Here is a 26,402-nt window from a genome sequence, read left to right on the forward strand (position 1 = left end):
CGATGCGCGGAGTCGCGCATCGCTGGGGGGGCATACACGAGAGATCCGTGCTTAATTTCTAAGCAATCTAGTCAGATTGCTTAGATTTTAAGCACGGATCTCAACGTGTGTACCTCCCTTTACTCTGAGCTAGCACATGAAAAGCGCTGTGTTTATGGGCCTCTTTTTCTTTCTTTCTTTTTTTAGCCAATGGTTAAGAGAGAAAAAAAAAAGGAAACAAACAGATCTGCCATTGCTATTTTTACATTGTTGCCTGCTTATCCTTTATGTCTCTTACCACAAATCAGGAGCATTTGGATAATGAGGGATTTAACTAGAGACAATTGCCAAAGGGGCATCTTGAAGGCCTACAGGTGTCAACATGTCTTGGATATTCCCAAGACATTCACTGCCACCTTGGGGGTCTGATTAATGCAGAATAAACCGGGGGAGGATGGGGGGGGGGGGGTTCAGATCCACGGATCACTGAGCAAGTACCACAGGGACTTCATTTCCAGGCTACGTACTGGAGAAAATGATTTTGACAACAGATAAAAAGCATTTGATCTATTGAATGTGCCGTCTGCTACCTGTGTATAACACACACTCTTTGATGCTTTGCTTTCCTTAAAGGAATACTAACACTTCCAGCATATGCAGGGTCATATACATTTAATACTTAAGTAATTAGATTTAGCGGCCAATTAGGGAGTCCTAGACATCCCTGCTTTGTATGAATGTGTAAGCAGCCATGCCGTTCTAGGGACATGTTCTCCTAAACAAGCTGGTTACAAAGTAATTAAACCTAAAGCTTCCAATCATGTGGGTGACATAACGACCTGCCACAGATGCTAAGGCCGAGGATTTGTGAATTTATGGTTTGCATGTGATCCCTCCATCTATTATTATCAGGGGTGTTTCAAATTATTAATTCTGGTTTAGGCATGCAAAGCAGTTATCACTTTCAGGAGCTAAAGGGTTACATTTCAATTAAAATCTAAACGTAATCAGACAAGTCCTTTATAAGAGTATTCCATAAAATGTGGATAGAGTATACTGCATTGCTACGTTACATTATTGTTTTGTTAGCTTTTTTCACGACGATCAACAGAACAGTTGAGATTTACAGCGATCTGGTCCCTATTGTACATATATACTGACAGTCAATAGCCAAACCTATTTATATATCAGACATAAGAGGCCAAATTGTTTGTTCTGCCAAAACAAAATAAGATAGAGTCAAGACAAAAGCACTATATGGATTATTATTCCTTTTGAAAAGAATAGTCAACAATCACAAGCTTTGCTCCATAAATACAACACTGTGGGGTAGCTGTATCAAATATTGGAGAGAGATAGGGGGCCAGATGTACTAAGCCTTGAAAAGTGATAAATATCACGGTGATAAAGTACCAGCCAATCGGCTCCTAACTGTCATTTTTCAAACACAGCCAGTGACATGGTAGTTAGGAGCTGATTGGCTGGCAGTTTATCACTGTGAAATTTATCACTTTTCAGGCTTAGTACATCTCCCCCAAAGTACCAACCAATCAGCTTCTGATTGCCATTTTACAGGTTGTCTTTGAAAAATGAGTTAGGAGCGGATTGGTTGGTACTTTCTCTCCAAGGTTTAATACCTTCCCCCCAGTATAATGTACGCTCCTAACATCCACCTACAGTTGGAAAAGCTTACCACTAACCAGGCAGTTTAGAAGTCGGTCATGGGTGATGTGTGACTATACAGATACCACTAACCAGGCAGTTTAGAAGTCGGTCATGGGTGATGTGTGACTATACAGATACCACTAACCAGGCAGTTTAGAAGTCGGTCATGGGTGATGTGTGTGACTATACAGATACAGATCAATGTCCTCAGCATATTCTGCATTCTATTCGGTGTAAATAGAGCTGTGTTGACATTCAAGAACAGTTATGCGAGTACATGTAACTCATCTACAATGTAACTGAGCATTAATTATACACAGACCCACATTTGCCTGAATTCCAGGTAAATACATAAACATGCGAACACACGCCTCAGCAAGCGCTCCTACACACTATAACAAAAACACAATTTATTCAGAGCCACAATCACTAAAGAGCACTTAAAAGGCCAATTATATGTTGTATTAATTGGCTTTACAATCCCAAGCGTATTCCTTTTACCCTACATGGTACTCATAAGGCGACCATTACTTCCACAGAAACATAGAATGTGACGGCAGATAAGAACCACTTGGCCCATCTAGTCTGCCCTTTTTTTAAATTATTTAGGCAATCTCAAAACCTTTTGAACCTTAGTCCTTTGTAAGGATATTCATATGCCTATCCCATGCATGATTAACTTGCTCTACTGTTTTAGTCTCACAGTTCCATCACTGAAAAGGATTGCTGCTGCGTCTGCATCTGAATCGGGGGCCATTGTCCGTTTGCGTCAAGGATGGGGCTGGGGCACGCACTGGGCATCAAAACCAAGCATATGACAGGGGCGGTCCAGCCGCAGAGATACGTCCAACTCTGCATGTGGGAAAATATACGCATTTACTTCCACCCACGTCATGCGGGAGCAATAAACGAATGTCAGCCTACACTTATACATATGTAAAACAATCTAAAACTTATCCAGAAGAAATAATGGGGCAGATGTATTAAGCCTGGAGAAGGCATAAAGAAGTGATAAAAGCAGTGATAAGTGCAAGGTGATAATTTACATATTGGAGCTGATTGGCTGGTGCATTAACACTTAGGAGCTGATTGGCTGGTGCGTTAGCGCCTTGCACTTATCACTTCATTCTTTATCTCTTCTACAGGTTTAATACATCTGCCCCACAGGGAGGTGTGTTGTTGGGGGAAAAAGGAACAACTTCACTGATTTAAAAATAATACATAAAGAAAAGGTATGTTGATGACAAAAGAACAGCCTTACAAACAATGGGCAAGATTTATCAAAGCTTGGAGAGATAAAGTGGAGCGTGATAAAGTACCAGCCAATCAGCTTCTAACTGCCATGTTACAGGCTGTGTATGAAAAATGACAAGTAGGAGCTGATTGGTTGGCACTTTATTTCTCTCCGCTTTACCAAGCTCCAAACTTTGATAAATCTGCCCTAGTAGCACCATCTGCTGAAGTAAGCAAGCTTAAATGGGAGCCAGCTGCCATCCCAAAACATGCAATTCATAAAGCCCTAGATGGGGCAAACTGCCAGACCACCACCAGCAACCTGGTATCCTAACTTCCATTCCAATGACACACAAGAAGCCCAACTGAACCGTTGGGGTCGCTGATCCCAGTTTGTTAGGCTGGATATACACTAGGATGATGGCCAATCGGACTCATGGTCGGGGCGATTGGCCTTCGTCCGGAACCATCACTGACTGCCCATACACACTGGCCGATTAAATGAACAATGGAATGATCTCTCATTCCGTCCTTCATTAAAATGCACCGGGTCGCATGCGATTCCTTATGGTTAGCCGTGCAGCACAGCCATCCAGAAGATATGGCACGCAGAGAAGTGGGAACGCGCAATCCTGCATACACACTGCATGATGTAGAATATTTGTCGTCCCAATACAGCCGATCGTCCCAAAACCATTCATGTGTGTACCCAGCCTTAGAGTCAGCCTAACTGCTGGGCGAGGACCTCAAGACTCAGAATAAGTCATTACTACCATTCTTTCTCAGAAGAATAAAGCCTGACAACATTAAAAAGATAAGGGATGGATAGAAGGGTGGGAAAATCTGAAGAAGCAAGAGACCTCACAGATCTAGAACCAATAGTATAAAACATAACCACACCCCTCAAATACTGATAGCCCATGACATGGTTCATAGGTCAACCTCATCACAGCATTAACTCCTCCCTGCTACTAAATATATGCTGACCCCATCCTAGAGGTTTCACATCGTCCAGACATATAAAATGCTTTCGGTCCCCTTTACAGCCAACTTACCCTGAACTCAGCCCATAGTGAATCTAGTCTATATACACATATACACATAATATAAATAAAATAAATGACAAAATCAATTGCTAAGGGGATCAAGGGAATTCAGCCTATTAGCAAGTGACAGATTAGCTAGTCAGTCTAAATTCTCTTTCCAATAAACTGTGTAAATTCAGTATTACACAGAACGAAATTCAATTTAGGGCAACAAGGAGGCGGAAGAAAAAGAAAAAAAGACTTAAAAAATAAATAAATAAACAACCTAAAATGACTAATTAATTCTCTGCCTTAACAGCTCCATTGATCTTGCTGCCATTCAGGGAAGACAGAGGTTTGGCCATTTGGAAGAGAATTACGCTGGGTAAACAAGATTTATTCCCAGGCTTTAAAATTAATCAGAGGCCATGCTATGCCTTTACTAATGTAATGTGTCACTGACACTTATGAAAATAATTACAACGTGTATATTTATAGCAAAGCTGAAGTATTCGCTCTCTAATAAAACACAAACACCAAAACTACCAGAACGAAGTACAAGCATAATAATCAGGTAAAATACCGCCCAATATTCCCAATGGATATAAAAGCTTAAACTGGTCTCAAAGGCACAGATCTGGTGATTCAACCATTCTCAAGCGGATCAAAAGAAATAAAATTAAATGAAAATGAAAGCAAATAAAATGTGTGTGAGAGACATTTTTGTTTTATTAGTATTTTGTACCAGTGATCTGTGCCTTGCACTCCACCTATACCCCTTTCACACCGCACAAATAACCCGGTATCGACCCGGCATATTGCTCGGTCGGCGTGCGGTGTGAAAGCGCCATAGTCAAAATCCCGGGGTGCCTGACCTGGTAATTGAACCCGGGAATAAAGCAGTGTTATTCCCAGGTTGAATACCGGGTCAATGGCTGCGTAAACGGGCTCCCGGGTCAATGCGACCCGGGACCCGTTCACTACAACAGGGAGAGGCGGTGCAGAGATGATCTCATCTCCCAGCACCGCCTCCGCCCGCGTTGCCGGATCCGCCCCCCACCGCTATGGCAACCCGCCTGGCATATTGCCGGGTTGGGGAAGCCAGCAGCAGCGTCCAATGCCGGATCCACCCCCGGGAAGGGCCCGTTTCCAATTCCCGGGTAGGATTCGGCATCGGCTGTGTGAAAGGGGTACTATAGAAATAATATTCCCTCAGACTATGGGGCTTATGTAATAGCCTGCGAGATGCAGGCTGTGCGGTAATTCCGGCAAGTTTGCCCGTATTTTTAAAGTGGCAATCATTTACAAGGAAAAACCAACCTGGTTTTGCCTTTTAAAAATGACTGCCGTTTTAAAAATATGGGCAGACTCACCGGATTTCCCGCACAGCCTGCATCTCGCAGGCTATTACATAAGCCCCTAGAAATCCCTATTGCACACAATAATATACAAATGTTGTACATGAAATGCAGCATGGAACATATTAGGGGCATCCTGCTACTAATGAATATGAAGGTGGCGTTTACCAGTTTTATCATGTCTCTTAAAGATCTCTAAAGTAATGAGTGGCCCCCCTGTGGTACTCGATCTATCTCACGCTGTATCTGTCAGTGCAGCCTACCGAATGCAAGTATTAGGAATACTGATAATCCATTTTACTGTATAGCCCTTTGTGTTATTAAAAAGAAAAGAAAAATTAAAAAAAAAAGTCTATAAGTAGACAAAATTGTATATAGGACCCACAGGATGGATTAAGGTCTGTTACCCTGTACACTATCCACTGATCTGGACATTACATATGGGAAGGGCTATTTCCAAATAACCTGATTACCCCTCCATCAAAGCCGGCCCTTAAAAATCCCTTTCATTGCCAGGAGCACAGATTATACTTCCCTAGATTCTTAGTAAATAGTATTACCATTTAATCATTAACGAGGGCCCTGCATGAAATCAAACAGCAGCACCACTGAAAAACCTCTATCCAATTATAGTGGGTAACTAGATTTTTAGGGAAGGTTGGGTTAATAATTGAGTAACACAAGTTGCAGATACAAGGGGTGGAAGTACATTTTCGCATACCGGTCTACTGAATCAGACGCATGCAGTTCCCATGAGCAGTATCAGCAATGCTATATAGCCAAGATGTGGGCATGGGAGCAACATAAGGGGTGTGGTCGAAGTTAAGAGGGCGTAGCCATGCCCAATCTGAAAATCAATGGAAAAATACTATGCATGCCACCACGAAGGGAGACACCTGGCCCATTTGATAGCTGGCCAGGGCCCTTAGAAAAGCTCGGGCCTGGCAATTAGTACCCTACCCCCTCTTAGCGCCCCCGAGTACTAGTGCTTGGGTGTAAAACAAAGAGGAGAACTAGCTAAACTGTACCAGCCACCACTACTTGCATTCGCTCTTGCAACCCTCACTTGCTTAAATGCCAATCTTAAAGGTTTCCTACATTTTCATTTAAGTCATTTCATTTGCATTAGTCAGCCACAGTTGTGCAAGACAGACATTGCACAACACCAATTTTAACACTTGCCCAGCCCAGGTCACTGCAATTAGGTAATAACTTGGATAAGCAGAAACTGGTGATTATCACGTTGTGGAAAGCAGTCAGGCATGTATTATATGTTTTCATTCAAAAGCATCTCGTCAGTTTGTTCCATAAAATCAGCACTCCCATCATGTGGGTCAATCTACAACTGTTTACCCCAATATTATCTATTGCAGTGATTGCTAGGGGTGCAGCTGTTTACATGGCCATATGTTGCCGATTATCCAGTGCAGAAAGAGGTTATAAAGTGGATACTCGAGAGATTGCCTCCTCCCAAGTTATCAGGTGATTTAAAAAATAAATCAAACCAGCATTTTGTACATTCCAGAGCTGCAGAACGTATGTAGACATTAGTTTCCCATTGAGCCTCAAAGGAACCAGAAATATGATCTATGGTATAGGCTTAAGAGTGCCCTATAGAAGCACTCAGTTAAATCTAGCCATTATAAATCAATGACAATTCAACTGGGGTAGGTTCATATTGGCCAGTATAATAGGACCGTGCATTAGGATGAGCTTTCCTTACCCTAATGGATTCTGTTTAACAGCTTCATAACAAATCAATTTTTTTTTTTCCAAAGGAGGCCAGATACATTTCACATATTGAAAGGGAAAGTACACCACGCTGATAAGTTTTCCATTTGTTCTCGAATAAAATATTTAGCAATATGTATGGACAGAGCCTTTTTGATCTGCACAGTTGCATTAAATAACAAGTAAAAGACTGCCACACACCCGTCTCTCTGCCACGGCTCAGGCAATAGGGTCACCTTCTAAAGGTGACATCTAACATCCCAGTGCACCGAATTTGGGGGCACCAGCGAGTATCCTCAAAGGTCCCACTGGATGTGGATTGTGACCAAGGGGCAGATGTATTAACCTGGAGAAGGCATAAGGAAGTGATTAACCAGTGATATGTGCAAGGTGATAAAGGAACCAGCCAATCAGATCCTAACTGTTAATTTACATATTGGAGCCGATTGGCTGGTGCATGTATCACCTTGCACACATCACTGGTTTATCACTTCCTTAAGCCTTCTCCAGGTTAATACATCTGCCCCCAAATCACAAAATAAGCTGAACTATGAAGGTATTTATGATATTTAAGCAGAATCATTCAGTACAGTATCTCATGTATAATATTAGATCCATAAAACACATCTTCAATGTACATGAAAATGACATGGACTTGCTCCTTACCATGACTTTCCAGCTTACATTTAAACTTGAACAAGCTGGGCCCTATACACCCTTTGGGATGCATATCATTAAGTTTGTCATTTCAGTATACCTTTTACAGAAGGATGAATAAACCGGAAGTGATTTAAACCACAAACGTGTGAGCTGGCTTCTGCTGCAGGTCATGTGTGTTTAGGGAGCATGCCAGATTGTAGGGGCATGGTTAGGGGGGAGCTGTATTAAGCAGTGGAAAGAGTGGAGAAGTGAGCCACTGGGGAAATTGTCCATGGCAACCAATCAGCTGAGCCTATAATTTTATAGAATGTAACCTCAAAGGTGATTGGTTGCCATGGGCAATTTCTCCACTGGTCCACTTCTCCGCTCTTATCACGGCTTCATACATCTACCCCTAGGTTATTTAAGCTCTGACCTCTTTACTGAAGAATTTTTCCCCACCCTCCTCTTTGTTTTATTGTAGCTGTTTGTGGGCCCCATACACTAGTGCGATATGGCCTGTTTTCATGCAATTGAGACAAATTGCCGAGATGGACTGCATGAAAACTGTCACATTGCATGTCCTTTTCGTGCGATTGCAATGTAATGCGTGTTCCCGTGTGTCACCCATCGCAAATCACACGTGCTGCACGTTAGATTTATCTCAATTGCATGGAAAATAGGAATTTACTTGCCGATAATTCTATTTCTCGGAGTCCGTAGTGGATGCTGGGGTTCCTGAAAGGACCATGGGGAATAGCGGCTCTGCAGGAGACAGGGCACAAAAAGTAAAGCTTTCCGATCAGGTGGTGTGCACTGGCTCCTCCCCCTATGACCCTCCTCCAAGCCTCAGTTAGGTACTGTGCCCGGACGAGCGTACACAATAAGGGAGGAATTTTGAATCCCGGGTAAGACTCATACCAGCCACACCAATCACACCGTACAACTTGTGATCTAAACCCAGTTAACAGTATGATAACAGAGGAGCCTCTGAAAGATGGCTCCCTACAACAATAACCCGAATTAGTTAACAATAACTATGTACAATTATTGCAGATAATCCGCACTTGGGATGGGCGCCCAGCATCCACTACGGACTCCGAGAAATAGAATTATCGGCAAGTAAATTCCTATTTTCTCTATCGTCCTAGTGGATGCTGGGGTTCCTGAAAGGACCATGGGGATTATACCAAAGCTCCCAAACGGGCGGGAGAGTGCGGATGACTCTGCAGCACCGAATGAGAGAACTCCAGGTCCTCCTTAGCCAGAGTATCAAATTTGTAAAATTTTACAAACGTGTTCTCCCCTGACCACGTAGCTGCTCGGCAAAGTTGTAATGCCGAGACCCCTCGGGCAGCCGCCCAAGATGAGCCCACCTTCCTTGTGGAGTGGGCCTTTACAGATTTAGGCTGTGGCAGGCCTGCCACAGAATGTGCAAGTTGGATTGTGCTACAGATCCAACGAGCAATCGTCTGCTTAGACGCAGGAGCACCCATCTTGTTGGGTGCATACAATATAAACAACGAGTCAGATTTTCTGACTCCAGCTGTCCTTGCAATATATATTTTCAATGCTCTGACAACGTCCAGTAACTTGGAGTCCTCCAAGTCACTTGTAGCCGCAGGCACTACAATAGGCTGGTTCAGATGAAATGCTGACACCACCTTAGGGAGAAAATGCGGACGAGTCCGCAGTTCCGCCCTGTCCGAATGGAAAATCAGATATGGGCTTTTGTAAGATAAAGCTGCCAGTTCTGACACTCTCCTGGCCGAAGCCAGGGCTAGTAGCATGGTCACTTTCCATGTGAGATATTTCAAATCCACATTTTTTAGTGGTTCAAACCAATGAGATTTTAGAAAGTCCAAAACCACATTGAGATCCCACGGTGCCACTGGAGGCACCACAGGAGGCTGTATATGCAGCACTCCCTTAACAAAAGTCTGGACTTCAGGGACTGAAGCCAATTCTTTCTGGAAGAAAATCGACAGGGCCGAAATTTGAACCTTAATAGATCCCAATTTGCGACCCATAGACAATCCTGATTGCAGGAAATGTAGGAATCGACCCAGATGAAATTCCTCCGTCGGAGCACTCCGATCCTCGCACCACGCAACATATTTTCGCCAAATGCGGTGATAATGTTGCACGGTTACTTCCTTCCTTGCTTTAATCAAAGTAGGAATGACTTCTTCCGGCATGCCTTTTTCCTTTAGGATCCGGCGTTCAACCGCCATGCCGTCAAACGCAGCCGCGGTAAGTCTTGAAACAGACAGGGACCCTGCTGAAGCAAGTCCCTCCTTAGAGGTAGAGGCCACGGATCTTCCGTGATCATCTCTTGAAGTTCCGGGTACCAAGTCCTTCTTGGCCAATCCGGAACCACTAGTATCGTTCTTACGCCTCTTTGCCGTATAATTCTCAATACTTTTGGTATGAGAGGCAGAGGAGGAAACACATACACCGACTGGTACACCCAAGGCGTTACCAGCGCGTCCACAGCTATTGCCTGCGGATCTCTTGACCTGGCGCAATACCTGTCCAGTTTTTTGTTGAGGCGAGACGCCATCATGTCCACCATTGGTCTTTCCCAACGGGTTACCAGCATGTGGAAGACTTCTGGATGAAGTCCCCACTCTCCCGGGTGAAGGTCGTGTCTGCTGAGGAAGTCTGCTTCCCAGTTGTCCACTCCCGGGATGAACACTGCTGACAGTGCTATCACATGATTCTCTGCCCAGCGAAGAATCCTTGCAGCTTCTGCCATTGCACTCCTGCTTCTTGTGCCGCCCTGTCTGTTCACATGGGCGACTGCCGTGATGTTGTCCGACTGGATCAACACCGGTTTTCCCTGAAGCAGAGGTTCTGCCTGGCTTAGAGCATTGTAGATTGCTCTTAGTTCCAGAATGTTTATGTGAAGAGACGTTTCCAGGCTCGTCCACACTCCCTGGAAGTTTCTTCCTTGTGTGACTGCTCCCCAGCCTCTCAGGCTGGCGTCTGTGGTCACCAGGATCCAATCCTGTATGCCGAATCTGCGGCCCTCCAATAGATGAGCACTCTGCAACCACCACAGAAGAGATACCCTTGTCCTTGGAGACAGGGTTATCCGCTGGTGCATCTGAAGATGCGACCCTGACCATTTGTCCAACAGATCCCTCTGGAAAATTCTTGCGTGGAATCTGCCGAATGGAATTGCTTCGTAAGAAGCCACCATTTTTCCCCAGGACTCTTGTGCATTGATGTACAGACACCTTTCCTGGTTTTAGGAGGTTCCTGACAAGCTCGGATAACTCCTTGGCTTTTTCCTCCGGGAGAAAAACCTTTTTCTGAACCGTGTCCAGAATCATCCCTAGGAACAGCAGACGAGTTGTTGGCATTAACTGGGATTTTGGAATATTCAGAATCCACCCGTGCTGTTTTAGCACTTCTTGAGACAGTGCTAATCCCATCTCTAGCTGTTCTCTGGACCTTGCCCTTATCAGGAGATCGTCCAAGTATGGGATAATTAATACGCCTTTTCTTCGAAGAAGAATCATCATCTCGGCCATTACCTTTGTAAAGACCCGAGGTGCCGTGGACAATCCGAACGGCAGCGTCTGAAACTGATAGTGACAGTTTTGTACGACGAACCTGAGGTACCCCTGGTGTGAGGGGTAAATTGGAACGTGGAGGTACGCATCCTTGATGTCCAAGGATACCATAAAGTCCCCTTCTTCCAGGTTCGCTATCACTGCTCTGAGTGACTCCATCTTGAACTTGAACTTCTTTATGTACAGGTTCAATGACTTCAGATTTAGAATAGGTCTTACCGAGCCATCCGGCTTCGGTACCACAAATAGAGTGGAATAATACCCCTTTCCTTGTTGTAGAAGAGGTACCTTGACTATCACCTGCTGAGAGTACAGCTTGTGAATGGCTTCCAAGACCGTCTCCCTTTCGGAGGGGGACGTTGGTAAAGCAGACTTCAGGAAACGGCGAGGTGGATCTGTCTCTAGTTCCAACCTGTATCCCTGAGATATTATCTGCAGGATCCAGGGATCTACCTGCGAGTGAGCCCACTGCGCGCTGAAATTCTTGAGACGACCGCCCACCGCCCCCGAGTCCGCTTGAGAAGCCCCAGCGTCATGCTGAGGCTTTTGTAGAAGCGGGGGAGGGCTTCTGTTCCTGGGAAGGAGCTGCCTGTTGCTGTCTCTTCCCCCTTCCTCTGCCTCGTGGCAGATATGAATATCCCTTTGCTCTCTTGTTTTTAAAGGAACGAAAGGGCTGCGGTTGAAAAGTCGGTGTCTTTTTCTGTTGGGGAGTAACTTGAGGTAAAAAGGTGGATTTCCCGGCTGTAGCCGTGCCCACCAAATCTGATAGACCGACTCCAAATAACTCCTCCCCTTTATACGGCAAAACTTCCATATGCCGTTTTGAGTCCGCATCGCCTGACCACTGTCGCGTCCATAAACTTCTTCTGGCCGAAATGGACATAGCACTTACCCGTGATGCCAGTGTGCAGATATCCCTCTGTGCATCACGCATATAAAGAAATGCATCCTTTATTTGCTCTAAAGACAGTAAAACATTGTCCCTATCCAGGGTATCAATATTTTCAATCAGGGACTCTGACCAAGCTACTCCAGCACTGCACATCCAGGCTGTCGCTATAGCTGGTCGTAGTATAACACCTGTATGTGTGTATATACTTTTTTGGATATTTTCCATCCTCCTATCTACTGGATCTTTAAGTGCGGCCGTCTCAGGAGAGGGTAACGCCACTTGTTTAGATAAGCGTGTGAGCGCCTTGTCCACCCTAGGAGGTGTTTCCCAGCGCGCCCTAACCTCTGGCGGGAAAGGGTATAAAGCCAATAACTTCTTTGAAATTAGCATCTTTTTATCGGGGGCAACCCACGCTTCATCACACACCTCATTTAGTTCTTCTGATTCAGGAAAAACTATAGGTAGTTTTTTCACACCCCACATAATACCCTGTTTAGTGGTACCTGTAGTATCAGCTAAATGTAACGCCTCCTTCATTGCCAAAATCATATAACGTGTGGCCCTACTGGAAAATACGGTTGATTCGTCACCGTCGCCACTGGAATCAGTGCCTGTGTCTGGGTCTGTGTCGACCGACTGAGGCAAAGGGCGTTTTACAGCCCCTGACGGTGTTTGAGGCGCCTGGACAGGCACTAATTGATTGTCCGGCCGTCTCATGTCGTCAAACGACTGCTTTAGCGTGTTGACACTATCCCGTAATTCCATAAATAAAGGCATCCATTCTGGTGTCGACCCCCTAGGAGGTGACATCCCCATATTTGGCAATTGCTCCGCCTCCACACCAATATCGTCCTCATACATGTCGACACACACGTACCGACACACAGCAGACACACAGGGAATGCTCTTAACGAAGACAGGACCCGACTAGCCCTTTGGGGAGACAGAGGGAGAGTCTGCCAGCACACACCAAAGCGCTATATATATGACAGGGATAGCCTTATAATAAGTGCTCCCTGTATAGCTGCTTTTATAATATAATTTTTGCCACTATTTTGCCCCCCCTCTCTTGTTTTACCCTGTTTCTGTAGTGCAGTGCAGGGGAGAGACCTGGGAGCCGTCCTGACCAGCGGAGCTGTGTAAGGAAAATGGCGCTGTGTGCTGAGGAGATAGGCCCCGCCCCTTTTACGGCGGGCTCGTCTCCCGCTCTTTAGTGGATTCTGGCAGGGGTTAAATATCTCCATATAGCCCCCGGAGGCTATATGTGAGGTATTTTTAGCCAAATAGGTTTTCATTTGCCTCCCAGGGCGCTCCCCTCCCAGCGCCCTGCACCCTCAGTGACTGCCGTGTGAAGTGTGCTGAGAGGAAAATGGCGCACAGCTGCAGTGCTGTGCGCTACCTTTAGAAGACTGAGGAGTCTTCTGCCGCCGATTCTGGACCTCTTCTTGTTTCAGCATCTGCAAGGGGGCCGGCGGCGAGGCTCCGGTGACCATCCAGGCTGTACCTGTGATCGTCCCTCTGGAGCTGATGTCCAGTAGCCAAGAAGCCAATCCATCCTGCACGCAGGTGAGTTCACTTCTTCTCCCCTAAGTCCCTCGTTGCAGTGATCCTGTTGCCAGCAGGACTCACTGTAAAATAAAAAACCTAAGCTAAACTTTTCTAAGCAGCTCTTTAGGAGAGCCACCTAGATTGCACCCTTCTCGGCCGGGCACAAAAATCTAACTGAGGCTTGGAGGAGGGTCATAGGGGGAGGAGCCAGTGCACACCACCTGATCGGAAAGCTTTACTTTTTGTGCCCTGTCTCCTGCGGAGCCGCTATTCCCCATGGTCCTTTCAGGAACCCCAGCATCCACTAGGACGATAGAGAAATAAGTTTAACATTAGACTACATGAGATAAATCACATGTAAAAATACACTTAAGTAGCAAATTGCAATCGCAGTTCTCCCGCGAAGCTCCCGGCCAGATTGCATGCAAGTCATTGCTGAGATACATCTCCCTAGTGTGTGGGGCCTTTTACAGTCTGTGGTAGTGACGCCCATGGATGGTAAGCCATTAATTAAACTATTGACTTTAAGCCATCAATGACTAGGCTATGCACATGCCTATACGGCACCCGCATATGCGCACACCAGGGCCAGTGCTCACCATAGGGGGATCAGCCACCGATGTATTACCATCTGAGGCATCGCATCGATGGTGAAACCACTAACCAACAGAATGATGGTTAGCCCTACTCTGTGGTAAGAAAGGAAAGCAGATCATCAGCTGAGATGCAGTTTAGTTTCTTGAGTGCACTCACCTTTAATGATTTGATTATAAATACTGTATTGACCCTACCTGGGGCAGCAACACCTCCATGCCATGTATGAGGGTGAAATGACCCTAATGCTGGGCATTCATTATACAATTACCTGGGTGATCTGCCTGATATCACACGGATTGCCCAGATAATTGTACAGTGCATCTGTGTGATCAATCTCAAAATACTGGCCAGTTGGAAATGGCAAATTGTCCAACAGATGCGATAATTGCGAGCTGCAAGCCGGCCTCATCGGGCAGTGTATGCGCTGACCATGGCTGACATTTCCCAGGTTCCTTCACAGGGGTGGAAAAGGGAAATGTCTCCTCCCCAGGGGAGGAACGCAGATAGATATTGTGTGGCCATACGCTGTGAGAACATCTGACATCATAAGCCCACGATATCTGCTGGCTGTCAGATAAAATGTCTGTCAGGCTGTCAGTATATGACCACCATAACCCGTCTACAAAAGGCATCCACGGCGGTCCTTTGCCCTCAGTGCATTTAGCAGTTGCCGAGTGTTGCACTGTTTAGGCTCCGATACCAGATCGTCCTTCCGATGGCGCCATACTGTTTTATTCCTTTGTGGTCTATGAATAAATAGTTGGTCTTTTCTGCCAATTATAGAGTGAAGTTTGTTAAGATGACACACAGATAATAAACTCATCAGCCGTTAAGAGGTTTAATTGTCCAGCACTGCTGTAGGTGCGTTGCAAAGACTGCATTATGATAATAACCTTTAAGTTAATTATTTGTGCATCTGGACAGCGTCAGAAACAGTTGCTTCTATTTAGGTGGAAGAAAAAATAATAATAATGCATAACTGTAATTACAGTATATTTGTGAGTTTTATTCATTTACATTTCCCCTTTTAAATGTGATTCTCTTCCAGCATGTAAAACAACCTATGACTCCATCCAAGAGCCAAAGAATATAAAGTCTTTGTTATACAGTGCATCCTCTTTCCATGACCTGTAAAAAGAAAGAAAACAGAGGCACAATAGTACATTACCCTAAAAGAGGAAGAAAGGGCTCTGGGATTCAGAAGTGCTGACAATCAGACAATAGAGAGATTGACAAGTATACGCAGCACATTATTACCACATAAAGAGTTAATTGAATGAGCAGAATTTATTCTGTGTGTCATATTCTTCCCCCCCCCCCCCTTCCTTCCCCTCAGTTTAAGATGCAGTGAATTGCACAAGGCTGACCAGAAGTCCAGAAATGACATTATACTGTACATCAGAACGTGCCTAGCCAACGGGGGAAAATCGCAAGGAATGCAGAATTCTGGGAGCGACTCGCTAGATGATGTAACTAAAAGGCACCGTGGGAATGTAACAGGAAAAGGGTGATCAGATAAGCTTATCTACAAATGAGGTTAAAGATTAGAAATACCTTTACAGATGTAAATAATTCCAGGGGAAAGGTTTAGAGATTATTTACTGCTACACTAAACAAAAGGCAATCTTTTTACATTTTTAATCACACATACACACAAGAATAAATAAATACATTTAAAAAATGGACTAAATGCATAATAAAAGGAGGTTGTTTGGCTATGTCATGAATGGGGCGGGGCCATGTCTCCACCCTAAAACTCAGGATGGTCCCACCTGAACCGGGATAGTTGGGATGTACTGCAGCGTAAGGATATAAAACTTCTGTTTCGCAATTTTAAGACTCCCATCCACTGTCTTTTTTTTGTTTTGTTTGTTTAATACTCTGAATTCTTAAAATATGTTCAGATAAAAAAAACATAGCGTCTAGCATTACCATACTACTCTCTAGTGTTCGTTAACTTACATTTTACATTCTACAGCTTTCAAACCGATGCTTATTATTATTATTATTACCAGTTATTTATATAGCACACACATATTCCGCAGCGCTATACAGAGAATATTTGGCCATTCACATCAGTCCCTACCCCAGTGGAGCTTACATTCTATATTCCCTATCACATGTACACAGTAACACATTCATAATAGTGTTAATTTTGTTGGGAGCCAATTAACCTACCAGTATATTTTTGGATTGTGGGAGGAAACCGGAGTACCCGGAGGAAACCCACGCAAGTACGGGGAGAATATACAAACTCCGCACAGTTAGGGCCATGGTGGGAATCGAACCCATGACCTCAGTGATGTGAGGCAGTAATGCTAACCATTACACCACCCGTACTGCTTACCTGGGTTATTGCCGGGTTAACCTGGGCCGTGGCTCAGTGTGACAGGTTACCAAAAAAGAAACTGGATCCAGTGACCCAAGAATCCAGTCTTAGTCCGGGAAGGATCTGGGTTACAGGCAAGTGTGAATGGGTAGCCCGGGTCATCAAACCCAGGTCCCATTCAAACCTTATGGAGAGTCGGCACACCGTTGTGTGAAGATCATGTCATCTCCAAGTGCCGGCAGAGTAGCCCCGGGTAATTACTGGGTCCATGCAGTGTAAGTAGGTGTCAAACTGCTGTGACACGGCCTGAAACAATACTGATGCCGGGATCAATATCAATATCCTGATGGTCGGCATGCCAATCAACAGGGACTAATCCCACTCGTGGGTGTCCACAATACCCATAGAGTGGGAATAGAACCTGTGGGGAGCACAGAGAGCCCACCAAGCCCACTGCATGGAAAGTGCAGCGAGCCCGCATGGGGCTTCGTTGCGCTCGCCCCCGCCCCCTGCCTGCCATCTAACAGTCAGGATCACACATACCCAACCCTTTTAGCTAGATGTTCAATATTTCAGCATATAGAGGTGTCCTAATTTACTGCCCATCACTACGCCTTATGGCACGAGATGCCCACTGCAACTGAGTAGCATACTGGATTTTTCTTGTGTCATTTTTGCATCACAGACACAGCGCAAAGCCGCTCAGTGTACTAAAGACGCTAAGCAAAGACTTTAATTAATGTGTACAAGTCACACATGAAGCACAACAGAACTTGGCATGAAGTAAAGCCGCGGACGACTGAATTAGAGCCCTTTATATAGACTCCGATTAGTCGCACACATATGTACAAATGTCACACACCTCACTGACCAGTGAATACTAGCAAAGTAGTTTGGTTACAATTATGTTTTTTAATTATGCAAATAACACCCACATATTCAGCAGAAAAGATGGGTGTGGCCAAGTCGCACAGGACATGGCGTGACTAAAGGGGTTCACTACGATATGCCGGCGGTCGGGCTCCCGGCGACGGGAGCCCGACCGCCGGCTTTCCGACAGTGTGGTGAGCGCAAATGAGCCCCTTGCGGGCTCGCTGCGCTCGCCACGCTATTTTATTCTCCCTCCATGGGGGTGGACCCCCACGAGGGAGAATAAGTGTCGGTATGCCGGCTGTCGGGATCCCGGCGCCGGTATACTGTGCGCCGGGATCCTGTCAGTCGGCATACTGAAGACCACCCGACTAAAGTAACAGTTAAGAAAGGGCACCTGTACACCAAATCTAAATGAAACAGGAAGTCTATAGTGATTTCTAAATGGCAGTTTACATTGGGGCGAAGGTTGGTCACTGACATCTATGAAACTGCCAGTAACACTGCGAACAACATACAGTGGTGACTAGAGTATGTATGGGGACGCATTCCAATGGAAGGAGACACAGGCTAGATATTATTTAGCTGTTTTATACACTGCAAGTAAGAAGTCAGAATGCAGGAAATGAATGAGCTGCCCAGATAACAAGCCTAGTAATGGACAGTATATATCAATCTCAAGCATAACAAAATATTTCTTTTATAGGGGCAGATGCACGAAGCCTTGGATAGGGGTAAAGTGGAGAGAGATAAACTACCAACCAATCAGCTCCTGTCATTTTCCAAAGACAACCTGTAACAGTTGTAGCAGTTAGGAGCCGACTGGCTGCTGTTTATATCACTCTCCAAATCTCCCCCATACTGTTTGGCAATAATTCAAGGTCATTTTTTTAACATCAGACAAGGGGATCATAAGGAAAGAGCGTTTGATAACTGTACAAAGCTGAAGTCTCCAATGTGGTTGTGTTGGTGGCCCGCCGGCCGCCGCACAGTCCAATAGCTCTGAAAAAGAACAATACAATTATTTTAGAAGCACAAATGTCCTTGAACTAAAATGAGAGCTCCATGTGTCACAGTTTCCCATTCATAATCTTCATAACTAATCTTACCTATTTTAGGGTCATATAAACTGTTGATGAACCCAAAATAACAGGATAAGTGGTGGGGGTTCCTGTAACTGCTACACCCTGAGTGGTTTACCTGCTGTAGATGTTTACCTAGAATTGCTTTCTTGGGTGATTTCTCCGATTCCCTGACCCCAGCGTCGAGGGATCAGGGAATTGCATCAATCCATTGCAGATGCATGGGGCCCTTAAAAATTCACTCCATCAGAGCAACTCTGATACGATTCAAGGTACCACACCCCCAGCTCCTCCCACCAGAGTCTCCCATCTTGGTGGGGGGGAGGAGAAGAAAAAACAAAGTATAAAGGAATTGTGATTATAGTTTTATTGACAAAAGAAAAAGGTATAATTTTTATAGGTAAGCAATAAGTGAAATGAATGGTAAAAACAATACGCCATTCCTATTCTCTCAGTGAATGCCAGTGTCCAGAGGGCATCCATAATATAATCAAATAACACCATACAAAATGAGCTGTCTTACTCTGGCATTACTGGAGCCTCGTAAATCATAGGAAGGAAAGCTGAGGAGAGACTTGTAGTTTCATAATGTGAGAGTCACAGTCTTCCAATACCTGCAGCAAGCAAACAAGTATATAAAGATTAAAAGAGAAGTGGGGGCGGGGTATTCAAGCTTGTAAAGTGATAAAGTGGAGACCAACCAATCAGCTCATGTCATTTTTCATACACAACCTGTAACATAACAATTATACCCCTTTCACACAGAAAGGCAAATTCCCGGGTGACACAGTTCTACCAGGTAATATGCCGATAAACACGGGTCCTTCTTCTGTGTGAAAGGGTCAGCCCGGGAATTTCGTCCCGAGTTGATTCTTTCACACAGACGAAATACCCATTTTAAACCACAAATTACCAGGTAGAAATTCTTGACCCGGTAATTTGCTTGTCTGTGTGAAAGGGTGGTCAGGCAGGGACCATCAAAACTACCCGGCACTGAAATGCCAGATAAAAGATGGGTAATTCAGACATTTCGGTCTAAAAAGGGTATTAGAAGCTGATTGGTAGGTACTATCTCTCTCTCCAAGATTTGATAAATCTCCTCCGGGTACATAAAACAAGTGGTGGCTCGAACACCATTTTCCAGTAATGTTGCCGCGAGTATTCGGTTTCCGGCTCCAAATGTATTCATTAAAAGTACAATATTCTGTTAGTTTATGGGAGAGATGTCAAATTTGGAGGGACGAGAATTGTGTCCAACAGTGGTGCGGTCACACATGGACTGCATACCAAGCAGCTACGTCAAACCCTGCGGTGGACTGGGCTTCTGGCAAATGGCAGTAGGGCAGATGGCCAGTGCTGGCCTAAGAGCCGCATGGCACACTGAGAGCCAGGGGCTGGCCCAACAGCTCCGCCTCCCGGTGCGCTGCTCTGGTGCCCGGCACAGGACAAGCAGCTCTGCCTCCCGGTGCTCTGTTCAGCATACAGAGACATGAGGGTGTGCCGCACATCCACTAGAATGCCAGCGCTCATTTAGACTCCCAGTCCGTCCCTGGTCAAACCCATATCATTTAGGAAGGACTCCCCATCAACCTTGTATCAATTTGACCATTTTTATAGTACTTCTAATTCATAATTTTGAGAAACTACATTATTAATGCAAATTCGAAGAAAAAGTGTTCTTGCCCGGAAGATCCATTTTGAATATTATATAATTAGTAAATTGCATGGGGGAGGGGCGGAGTCTAATATTAAATGTCTGTGCTAAGTGTGTCTAAGAATGTAACGGGCACCTAGCAATAACAGCAGCAGCAGGGCATATAATGAGACACATCTACTTTAGCCCTGATATTTACATAACTCGTAATTTGGGACACGGATATTTAATAGTGATTTTTAACAGTAACAATTGGGAAGCTCCATTCCTCTTCCATTGTCCTAAAACTAGGTTTAAAAATAAAAAATGTAAAAGGAAAATAAAAAATAATAATTTTGGCATGCAAAATCTCCATATCGGCACTTTAATATTTCCACACACAGCAGCTGATTTATAGCAGTCAGCACCATCATAACATCACTGACAGCTGCATCAATTTGTTACCAAGGTGTCAAACGGAGAACATTTTCCATACATTTGTAGCAGCAGCTGGTACAGGAGTATAGCAGCCAATAAGGCCTACTTCAAGTGTGCTTCATTTCATGGCTTTTTATAGTAGTCTTCTTTCCCCGGCTACTTTTCATCTATTGCAGCCCAACACCAGCTACAGTACATACTGTCCTCCTAGATAGAACTTCATCCACCATCTAACTTTAGGGTCACCCAACGTGCCCAGTTATGCACTTTATATCACATTATCATACCTCACTTTTTGTTTTCTGAAACATGAACAATAGAACTTTTGTTGTGACCATCATTGAGGGAGAGGAAACTTTGGGTGGTGCCTATAAGGATGGACATTGAAGGTTTTTGCATTGGAAACATTAAAAGGTGGCGCTCGATAATCAGTGATATTTGGATCAATAGTAGCAGCCCAATATATTGACGCCATAGATATGGGTGAGTTATAGGTGTCGATATTAAACTTTACCTGTACCACTCCCTATCCTGACTGTGAGCGTTCATTTTGTAACAGTAGACAGTTAGAGGGTGGCGGATCACAGTCAGGGACACTGGCTTTCCCACTGCTCTACCCTATTACAATGTGCAGTGAAAGTGGACACGGGGAATGGAACTACAAATCCAATTAACTGTGATATCAGAGCAATTACATAATACATTTGTGTGAATATTTAATGAACCAGTCACAAGGGCATTCAGGAAATACTGGTCCTGCAGCTGCTCATTGGGGGGAATTCAATTGTTTCTCTCCACGGCTGCCACTAGATGGCGCCCAACAGAGCAATTCAATTGTTGCTCCGTTCAGGCACTCTGAGCCACGAGGAGACATTTCAGCCGCAGCACCCCGTGCTGGCAAGCTGAAATGTGCAAAAAGTGACCAGTTCGGGGTCCCCAAATGGCAATGCGCCCATTAGTTTAGTTGGGTTTAGCTGCTTTACTTGGCTAAACCAGACATTAATGGGCGCGATCAGTGCAATAAAAAGCATCAATTGAATATCACCCCTGCAATCTCCTGTCATTTTAGACGGGGATCGGGTGGCGATATCGGAATTCAATTGTTATATCAGGCCCGATGTCCAACTATAGTGACAGGAGATCTGGGGACAATAATCAATCAATTGGTTTTTTTTTATTGCGCACATCGCACCCAGAAAAGTCGGGTTTACCTGCTTTACGTAAAGTAATGGGCTTGACGTGGTAAGTCCCATTTGGGCACCCAAACAGGTCACACTTCACACAGCTGAATTGCCACGCTGGCAGTTGATCGCGTCCGAATGGAGAAACAACTGAACAGCTCCATTGGGTGCCACCTACTGGCCTCCGGCGCTTAAATTGAATTCAAAATGCGTCCACATAATATTCTAAAAAGTCTCACATTTATAGAAATTGTACTTAGGCATTTTGCATGAAAGTCCCTATATTTTTTGGTTCTGGACAGAATTCTCCCTCATTATACCACTAAGGGGGGAGCATGTACCACAGAGCAGAACTACTGACCCAAGTAAAATTTTGCTCCTCTCTACCGCATACGGGGTGAGATTTATCATAGCTTGGAGAGAGATAAAGTTCCAACAAATCAGCTCCTGCCATTTTTCAAACACAGCCTATACAATGACAGTTAGAAGCGGATTGGTTAGTATATTATCTCTCATAAAGCTTTGATAAATATCCCCCCACAATTTCTTGCACTGTTCTTAGTAAATATTACTGTATGTATATCACTAGCCCTCCTTGCTAACCCGACTATAGAGGCATCTGATAGTATACCTACCTAACCACTCCTGACATTATGCCCACTCATCACACTATGGGATTAGTACTAAACCTTGGAGAATTATAAAGTGGAAAGAAATAAAGTGCCAGCCAATCAGCTCCTAACTGCCATGTAACAGGCTGTGTTTGAAAAATGACAGTCAGGAGCTGGTTGTTACTTTATCTCTCTCCAATCTTTGATAAATCTCCCCTAAAATTTGTAGGCAAAAACAGGGACATACCTGTAAGTCTTTCCCATTTTAGTTTTAACCCATATTAAAATAATATTCATTGATAACCGGAACACACTGCCTATTATATAAAATAGTACATAATATACTGTATGTCTACATTTTTATAGTAAAACTGCCACAATGTGTAAAAACAAAAAAACGTGAGGCACTGCCAACATCAAATACAGCAGTCATCCCATAAAACAGCTACTCGATAGACTTCTGTAGTTAGACAAAATGGCTGCCATGGTGGATCATATTTGAAGCATGGTCAGAACATAAAAAGACCAGCAAAATAAGCAGCAAGAGGAATGTTTCAGAATACTGAAGAAGGAAAAAAAACAAAAAACCCCAGCACTCTAGCTGTGTTTCCTTTCACATCTTATCAGACAGGATTTCTAGCAGGTCAATGGCTTCTAGGCAGATACAGTTGTTTGTGTCCCCTATCATTACAGGCGGCTTAACTTATACATAGGGGTCAGAATGGTAATATGCTCCAGCACATAGGGACACTCGGATTTCAAAATCTGCCACATTCAGTTCCCCTCCCCCAAATGCAACAGCTATCCAGAGACAGATAAAAGTTTATTTTTAATAGCATTACACAGAATATAAGACACTGGAATTTTAAAAACATGATCCGTATGTGTGAATGTTTCCATTACAAATCATTACATATATTCTAAGAATGTTCCCAACTCAACCAATGGCCACAGAAAAGGATAGTGTGTCAAAGCATTGTATTTGGTCTGGAGGTACACACTTAAGGGGGTATTCAATTAGTGACATTTCGGACATTTTTAGGTCAAATTTACAATCGACCTATTCATTGCAAGTACGTTTTTTTTCAACTGGTCAAAAAATCTGGCGCTGGCGAAAACTACGTATATTGGCAAATTTGCGGGCATTTTTGCCCGTTTTTGGCATAATTTTTGCAAACATTTGGGCAAAAATGGATTAAAAAATGGGCGGAAATGCCCGCAACTGAATACCATGTGTCGAATTAGTGCAGTTTTTTCGACCAGCAAAAAAAAAAAAATTAAAAAAAAATGGCACTTAATTGAATACCCCCCTTAGGCTGGGTACACCTTAGACCACAGGTTCTCAAACTGGGTTCTCAGGACCCCACATAGTTCATGTTTTCCAGGTCACTTGTGGTTTTTGAAAAAATGATCGTTGGTGATACAGTGCGACTGCCGGGCGACATGGAAAATGTGGACTGTATGGGGTCCTGAGGACCGAGTTTGAGAACCACCTGAGGTGGGAGTAAAGCAAAAAAGACCAAGTTACTGTGTACCTGTGCAAATCATGTTGCAATGCAAGGTGTGCAAGTAAATGTATCATTTTGGCATGCAGGGTAAATACTTGCTGCTTTTGCATTTAGCCCACACTTCATTTTTACACTGCAATTTAGATTTGAGTTTGGATACCATCCCTCAAATGTAAATCTCTCTGTACAGGTTACATCTTCCTCACCTGCAGTGCAGCAGAGTTTTGACCAGGTGCACAGTTACTTGCTCTTTTTTTGCTTTAATACTAACTCAGAATCAGGCTCTTTGTACACGTTGTAAAAGTGCTGTGTGATCGGATAAACGGACTCCGCAGGTGGTACACATTACGTAGAGGTTACTCTTCCTTGAGCAACCTGTGTGTGCTTTGCCACTCTTGTCACACTCACTGTCATTATTTGCATGTTACTGACCCCTCCCAATGCATCATGGGGTGGGTAACTCACCGCTGCCCCCAGGCTCCTACACCAGCACCTAAATAGTGACAGTGCCCACTTCCTGTGGACCAGTGCTGCACTTGGTAGCTGGCAGTACTGGAATCTAGCTCTCTCTGGACTAGGGGCATTTTAAGAGTGGTAGCTAGTAGTCTCTGGCTTTAAGCCAGAACCTACTGCGCATGTGCAGCTCTACAGGAACATGGCGCCCATGCCTTGTTCCCGGGGGACACCTCCAGTGCACACACGTAAATCACTAGGAAATGGGCGCTGCAGGACTCCGGAGGGGTAGGATATTCTATGGGTGCAGTTTGTGCGATGTGGGCCCCCCGGACCTAGGGGCCTGTGTGCATCGCACACACTGCACCTATTATAGAAACTCCCATGCTCGGAACCCAGTGCCCTTACTGCACCCTTGCGCTGCTGTATTTGATCCAGGGTTAGACAGATATATTTTTTTTAATTAAATATCATTACATATGCTCCGAGGATTACTCGGAGGGGGAAATATACACTTCTTGCACTGTATTACTTAAAAACAAGTAAACACATTTGGACAGAAGATTGTTCAGAACATTGTTTCTGAACATTGTTGTGAGGTCTCTGTATAATTATGTATCAGAAAGTAATGCTCTCTGGCTTTATACAACATACAGTTAAATTGACAGCTTAGAAGAAAAAAATGCATTTCTCCAAGCTTTGCTCTAAACATCGGTGTGCGAAATGCAGACATCCAGAGACAGCAGCTGTTGCCTGGAACGCGTTTCACAACATGTGTTTATACTGATAAAACTTTAGCACAGAAAAGTGAAATATTCAAAACCGTTCAGCAGTCTATTCACCTCATTCCGCTTTTGGCTGTGGAACTCAACGCATTTCTCCATCAGAATGTATAAACTTTCCAGGCAGAACTCTTCGTGTTCCACCCTGAATTCTCATCTACAACAGAGCAGAGACACCATGCACCATCTGCACAAAACACCATCATCATTGCTCTATTTATAGTCTATTAATTCTGCAGCAGTATTGACAAGTGCGGTGGACACAATGCCAAAGCGAAACATGAATATTGTATAACCAGAACTTTTCACTTCTGCTAAACATAGTGGGAGAGTCAACTGTTTTCCTCCGCGGCTACCGCTAGGGGGCGCAAAATGGAGCAATTCAGTTGCAGCTCCATTTAGACACCTATTAGCCACAGAGGTGACACTTCTTCTCACAGTCTTCTAAGGCGATAGAAGAAACGTATACAAAGTCCGTGGTTTAAGTGCCCAAACGGGAGTTCGCATTTCACAGCTAAACCCCGTCTATTTGTGCGGGTATGAAGCAATGGGCGTCCAATCAGCAACAACTGGATTGCTCTGACGGGCACCCAAAAAAACATTTGAATTGCCTCCATAGGGTCCGATTCAGAGATGGGACACAATGGCGATGCTGTACGCGGTCAAGAGATTTTTGCCACTGCACATGTGCCGCAATGGTCTTGTGGTGGCGGTCGCAGTGACGATTTATTTGCAGTGTGATTGACAGTCAGGGAGCATTTTAGACATTGGTGTAATTTTGACAGTAGTGCCATCTAATATTTTATATTATACACATTTGGGGGAATGAAATTGTTTTGGGCATCTAATAATCACATCTAAACTGGACTTTTTTAGTCGCCCAAACAATTGTCACAATTCAATTGTTGTTTTGGTACGTGCGCATCGCACATGTTACGCCCAAACAGACAGGGTTTAACCACGTAAAACATCTAAACCCGTCTAAAGTACTGCTTTGGGCGTCCAAACTCCCATTCGGATGCCCACATTTCTCCTTGTCCTAGGTCACTAAGCTGTACACCAGTGTAAACGCAATCCAAATTCATCTAATAGTTTTTGTGTGATGCCAGAACGAACAGTCCCTAGAAGTACATTTCTCAAAAACAAATTCTATGTAGACACAACCCTTAGAGTTTTATTTATTATACGTATAGATTTCTTTGCTATACATAATAGAATAGAATAGGTTTAAAGTAAAAAAAAAACAAAGAACAGATGAACCTGCCTG

At 44.3% G+C, this 26,402-nt stretch overlaps 1 protein-coding gene and 2 long non-coding RNA genes across 4 annotated transcripts in view; 1 reads left to right on the top strand and 2 right to left on the bottom strand.

Moving 5' to 3' along the window:
• The window catches only part of LOC134909093 (uncharacterized), a 203,883-nt gene extending 187,837 nt beyond the window's left edge, over positions 1-16,046 (top strand). Inside the window, exons 4-5 of the long non-coding RNA XR_010175848.1 lie at positions 6,634-6,742; positions 15,297-16,046. This is a non-coding gene — a long non-coding RNA (uncharacterized LOC134909093). The remainder of the gene's footprint in view (positions 1-6,633; positions 6,743-15,296) is intronic.
• HS6ST1 (heparan sulfate 6-O-sulfotransferase 1) overlaps positions 1-26,402 on the bottom strand; it is a 159,948-nt gene that overhangs the window by 84,649 nt on the left and 48,897 nt on the right. The window lies entirely within an intron of this gene.
• On the bottom strand, positions 18,874-25,338 carry LOC134909094 (uncharacterized). The gene is made up of 2 exons (XR_010175849.1): positions 25,196-25,338; positions 18,874-19,143 (listed from the first exon to the last, which is right to left on the bottom strand). It is a non-coding gene; the product is annotated as an uncharacterized LOC134909094 (long non-coding RNA).

This window comes from Pseudophryne corroboree, chromosome 4 (assembly GCF_028390025.1).
Source record: "Pseudophryne corroboree isolate aPseCor3 chromosome 4, aPseCor3.hap2, whole genome shotgun sequence".
Taxonomy (NCBI): domain Eukaryota; kingdom Metazoa; phylum Chordata; class Amphibia; order Anura; family Myobatrachidae; genus Pseudophryne; species Pseudophryne corroboree.